Below are 6000 nucleotides of genomic sequence, written 5' to 3' on the forward strand. Positions count from 1 at the left end.
ATCACAGTGTAGATTGACCAGAGTTCATTGGATTTGATGCCATTGCATACACCGGATGACAAACATCACGCCACACTTTCAAGACAAAGCCATTGGCCTCTTCAAATTATAAGCAATCAAAACCCCAAGACAGAACCATGTGGTCCTTAGCATACCTTTTAAACCCAGGATAATTCAAGTCGCTCGTCTTTGCACTCTTTCTAGAGCAGAAATATCATTTTTGTAATGAGGTGACCAAAACTGAACACAGTATTCTAGGTGAGGGCTTACTGATGCATTGTAAAGTTTTAACATTACTTCCCTTGATTTAAATTCAAACACTTCTCACAATATATACGAGCATCTTGTTGGCCTTTTTATAGCTTCCTGTGATGAGCAGGCTGTAGTGGATGACGTCAGGCCAGAAAGAGTCACAGAGACAGGCAGTATTTGTGTTGAAACTGAGTCGCTGTGGCGCTCAGTATGTTTATTAAACAAACAAAAATAAACAGTTGAACAAAACACAGGACACGGCACTTGAGGCCAAAATAAATAGACAAACAAAACAGATTAACACTTAAACAGTGGACGGACCGACAAACAAACACGGTGAGTAAAATAAACTTAAATTTACTTTCTCCTTAGTTTTTAGTTTTTATAATTCTCTCCTCTCCACACCCATTCTCCACTCACCGAACACACAAACCCAGAGTGAGTGAAACGTGCATCTATATATACAATTGTGCTGGGATTCAATTACCAATTAATTATTCACTTGAATCCCAGCATGTGAACTAAATCTGCGCAACCCCGTGCTTACATATTGTAGCGTTCTCGGTTCCCGCAGGCAGGCGCATCACACAGGACGAGGAAATCCACACACAGGCGGAGGGCGGGCGCGAACCCGGGTCCTCTCGCACTCAAGCATAGCGCCGACACCGCTGTACAAAAGAGCCGGCTCCTTTGCAAGGAGCGTATATCGGGCTTATGTCTCTGTGTATGATTACATCACCTACCAGCCCTACTGCTGCCTTCCCCCGTGCACGCTACACTCTCCCCTGCCAGCCTCAAATCCGCCCCGGACTTGCTAACCAGGCTACAGTCCGACGAGTGCGTGCTGGGGTACCTGCGTCCCGCTTCTGACACCAGTGTAGCGAGCACAGGGATTAATGGAGACACGCACACAATAGCTCTTTTAAGGTAATGCAGTTTATTAAGCAGCTAACAGCAAGTCAGCGCCAACCAACCAAACACACGCACAGCCCTTCCCCACCCTGAGCACTACTCTGCCTCTCAGGGTGACATTCACATACTTAACAAACAACACCGGAAGGGTAATAACAATTACAGGGAAATGCATAAAACAGTACTGGAACTTTACAATAACAAACAAATAAACACAACAATAATTCCGTTTCTCCCCTACCATAGTTCGTACTCCCAGCATCCTCTGCTGCACATTAACCAAATGTAGGGGACTGGCTCCCTATTCGCCGACAGGTGGCAACGGCGAGTCAGTCCAGCCGTGCCCGTTACAATATTATTAACTACTTTAAATGCACATGAAGTGTGATCCCTGTGCCTAAATACAATTGCTGCTGCTGCTGCAACGGTGTTTGCCACTCCTCCTATTTTTGTGTCGTCTGCAAATTTAACAAGTTTCCTTACTATAGCAGAATCTAAATCATTAATGTAGATTAGGAATAGCAGAGGACCTAATACTGATATTATTATTATTGACTTCATCAAAAAGACATAAAGCACAGGTCTCTAGTTGTTTTTTCTCTGGAAAAAGCAGACAAAACCTTTCAATGGCCGAGTGAGACCGATAGGAGCCGAATGAAGCAGAAAAAAGAGCGCATCTGATAGTCCCATGAACCACAGAGATAACACAACACAGACACAAACAAAGGAGATAGCTGCTTCTGCATCCAGCATCAAAGAATATCACGGACATTTGCAGAGCTTGACTTGGATTGCTTTATTGAGGAGTTTGGTGATAAAATGAGTGATCAGGAGAGGATTTATCAGTATGCACGTCTATAGAGGTATGATAAATACAGCGAACAAGGGGTGGGGCTTGGCTGGAGACGCTGTACTGAGTGTGTTTGCGATTCAGTGCCTTCTGAACCTGTTTTATTTTGAAAAAAATACTTTTAAACAGCGTGTGTGAAAATAAATTGGACCTGACGTGCCTGGCAAGCGCTGAATAAATGGACCGCTAAGGGTTAAATGGCTGGTTACACAGTTGGACAGATTGTGCAGTAGGTGGCACTGTTTGTTGAGTAGGGGAGTTTGTTTCTGCCTTTTGTTTTAAAAAAAGACTTGTTTAAAGCTAGAATTCAAGAGTGAGATGGATTAACTGAAAAAAGCTAAATCTTTTTTATTATAAGATGGACAAATAATGATAGCAAACACTGTAATACAATGTAGAATAGTATTTCCTCCTGTTTTGGGAGAAATAAGGACATTTAAATAGAGGATAATGGCAATTGTAACGTATTCAAGTTAGCTACAGTATTTAAAATAAAAAAAGAAACCCTTCTAAGTACTACTAACCTGAAAATTGATCAAGTTTAGCTAATTGTTTTTGCAGATTGGGCAAGGGTTTCTAAAAAATATTCTGGACTCGTTTCTGAGATGGTATTATAACACATGGTATTGTAAAGTTACCTCTCTGTCGTTGTCTCGTTTGCCACTTAACACACAGACCCAGACACAGAACTTTGATTTTAAGCGCTTCTGTGCACACTTAATTCAAAACACAAAAACAAACAAACAAAACAAAAGCCTAGCTCAAACGTAGAGCCTAACTTCACCTTAACCTGTCCCTGACTCACACACAGGACACACAGTCAACAAATGCTTTTACAAACAGTTTTCCTTCCTTTAAAACAGCCAGACTCTTCTTATACCAGCTCCCTGGAGATCTCCTCCCTCTTGTCCTATCACAGTATAAATTAATGTGCTTGAAAGGCTTGTGTTCATTGTTTGTTTGTTGTTGTTGTTTTTCCTGCTGATAAGAGTTAACCAACCAAATCACTAAATCCTGTTATTGTTGAGCTCCAAACACTTCCTAATACAGGTGTGTCTAGTTGCTGTAGCGGAAGGGGCACTGCGACCATAATGGCTGTGAATAGACATACATTTTGAGGGGCATTGCAGCAATTGAGAAGGGCAACCACAGCAATTGTTAACTTTGAGCCCTGCATATTACAATTAACAAAATACTGTTTACCCATTACAATTAACAACAAAATGAACCACATATTGTGATCAAATTGCTACTCTCTCTCTTAAAACTATCTCTCAGTGTGTGTGTGTTTTCTCTTGTGTAAGTTGCACCCTATCCAACCTTTTCATTGAAACAAGTTACAGAATGAAAAAAAAGGATCTACAATAACTAAAGGACAGCAGCCAACAACTTAGAACTTCATTCACCCACCACCAATATCAAAAAGCAACATCATCATCATCATCATAATAATAATAACAGAACTGACTGTTTTTCTTATTTTGTGTTTGTTGTTAATCTTCAAGAAATGAAGTGAATACCTGATAGACTCCCTGCTGAAGAAGTTCAAACTCTCCACATCTTGCCCTCTGCAGGTCTTCATAAACGCTGACACAGTATGCAATAAGAAACGGTTTATATAACATGCAGAAACAAAACTGGAAGCACAAACCAACATCCCTTTCTTGCCAGTCAAAACAGGTTTTGATCTAAACATTATCCTGCTTTAAGTTTGGGGCAGTCTGAAACACTGAGTATATTTTAGTCATCACCCTTGTGCCAATTTTAATTATCTGCAATTAACACCAAGTTTACAAAAGTAGGTTTAGAACAGAAGGTAGGAAGCACTTTTTTCACAGGTATAAATGCATGAAACAGCCAACCAGGTGAAGTATCTAAAATAGTGAGAGCATTCAAAACACAATTAGATTCTGTGCTATTAGATCAGAACCATTAGCATGGGTGTGCTAGGAAGGGGCGAGACTTGATGGGCTCAATAGCCTCTTCTCGTTCCTGAACTTTTGTTATGATGGGTCCTGTTTCAGCTTGGGATCCCCACGTGCACACTCTTAGAAAAGGAGGCTCTTGGGCCTCAAACTAGAACCACAGGGTTATTGCTTCAGACAGCTTAAGAATTGTTTTTATATACTAAACAAAAAGAAGACCAATAAAAAAATCACAGGAGACATACAACATGATAGTAATTGATATTTGTAAAGATTTACTGGAATAGGTTTCTTAGCTTTAGGTTGTCTTCATTGTTATAGTTCATCACAAACTAGTTACCATGAAGTGTTTGTTTCTTAGCTCTTTCAATAAACTCTGAGGTGAACTGTCTCAGCCTTCAACAAACCTAGCTGCTCTGATCATTCGAAACAATACAGAACAAAAATGTACAAAATAAAACCTCTGTTTGCATTCCTAAACAAACATGTGCAGGCTACCCATGGCACTTTAATGCAAGAGGGAACAATGGAAAATCCCCACCACAAAAAACCTGATACATTCTTTTTGAAAACCATTTGACTTTTTGTAATCAGTTTCATGACAAACACGTGACCATGTTTAAATGTGCTGTGAACTGAAGATGCATTTGTTCAAATTATTTTAATTAGTTTTATGTTTTTAAATAATTATTCTTACCGAGTATGCTGCTAAGGTTAAAGGATGACTGGAGTATAGATCATTTAAATATACTGCTGAATGTTTACCAGTAATCAAAACACACGACATTTATACTTGTTTAAAAATCTAATGATCAACAATACACAATCGCAACAACAATGAAAAGTTGACAACCATCTTTGAAAATATAAAAAGATTTGATATGACATAGATTTAACATACACATTTATATATTGGCCCTATACCTGTAACTGGTATCAAGAATGTTCAACTAAGAACACTGTCCATTAACAATACCTTTCTGCCAGTCAAAACAGGTTTTGATCCAAACACTGTCTTGCTTTATTTTTGGTGCAGTCTATATTTTAGCACAGAGTATATTTTAGTCCTCACCCTTGCGCCTATTTTAATTCTCCACAATTAACCCCAAGTTTATAAAAAGTCTAAATGGTCTCAGGTTAACAGTCACCAGTTCAGATTTAAAACAAGTGCAGAACAAGAGGGCATCAATGGAAGCTGAGTAAAAGCAGGTTTAGAACAGAAGATAGGAAGCACTTTTTATACCGTTATAAATGCATGAAACAGCCAGCCAGGTGAAGTATCTAAAATACTGAGAGCTTTCAAAACGCAGTGAAGGCAACTGCCCCGCCTGACATCAGGGTGTGTTCAGTGTTCTTTTGTTTAAACCTTTTATTTTGGCCACCATGCCTCTGTTTATTTGTTCCAGTGTTTTTTTGTGTGTGTTTGTCTATTAAATTGTACATACATACTTAAACTGCAGCTTTTCAACCTGGTCTGCTTCCTGCCATTCACCAGCCTTGGCCATGACACTATCTTTCCACAGGCAAACTTTTCAAATATAGGCCATCGTGCTGAATTATACAGAATGCTGGTTTGTCCAAGGGCTGTATTAGACCAGAATTACTGTATGTTATCAGGAAGTTCACAACATACTTCTCTGAATAATCTGAAAACTGGTTAATCTGTTTTACTGTACTGTGGAATTGCAGCACAATACAGTAATGTAACCCTGTGGCAAAGTGCCCCGCCCTTGTGTGCATATTATGTGTTGTATGGTGCGTGCGTGTGTTAATGTTGGTGTATAGTCATTGGTACACGGGATATAAAACGGGTCTGTGTTTCACGTGTGAGTTAAAAATGTAGATTTATATTTAGGCACGAGGAGGGCACAAATCACTTCACGTGCTGGTTAAATGTAATATTTGAGCACGGGGTTGCACGTAATGAATTCACGTGCTGGGATTCAAGTGAATAATTAATTAGTAATTGAATCCCAGCACAACAGTATATATAGAGACACGTAGCTCTCACTCGTGGTTGGGTGTTCAGTGAGTGGAGAACGGGATTGGAGACGGAGGTAA

The 6000-nt window shown here is 39.6% G+C and overlaps 1 protein-coding gene across 1 annotated transcript in view; it reads right to left on the minus strand.

Moving 5' to 3' along the window:
• Positions 1–3595, minus strand: part of LOC117398016 (interferon-induced very large GTPase 1-like) — a 131280-nt gene extending 127685 nt beyond the window's left edge. The window contains exon 1 of the mRNA XM_059016852.1: positions 3535–3595. The gene's annotated coding sequence lies outside the window, so the exon portion shown is untranslated. The remainder of the gene's footprint in view (positions 1–3534) is intronic.
• Positions 3596–6000: the final 2405 nt, after the last annotated feature.

The sequence above is a fragment of the Acipenser ruthenus genome, chromosome 54 (genome assembly GCF_902713425.1).
Source record: "Acipenser ruthenus chromosome 54, fAciRut3.2 maternal haplotype, whole genome shotgun sequence".
Classification (NCBI taxonomy): domain Eukaryota; kingdom Metazoa; phylum Chordata; class Actinopteri; order Acipenseriformes; family Acipenseridae; genus Acipenser; species Acipenser ruthenus.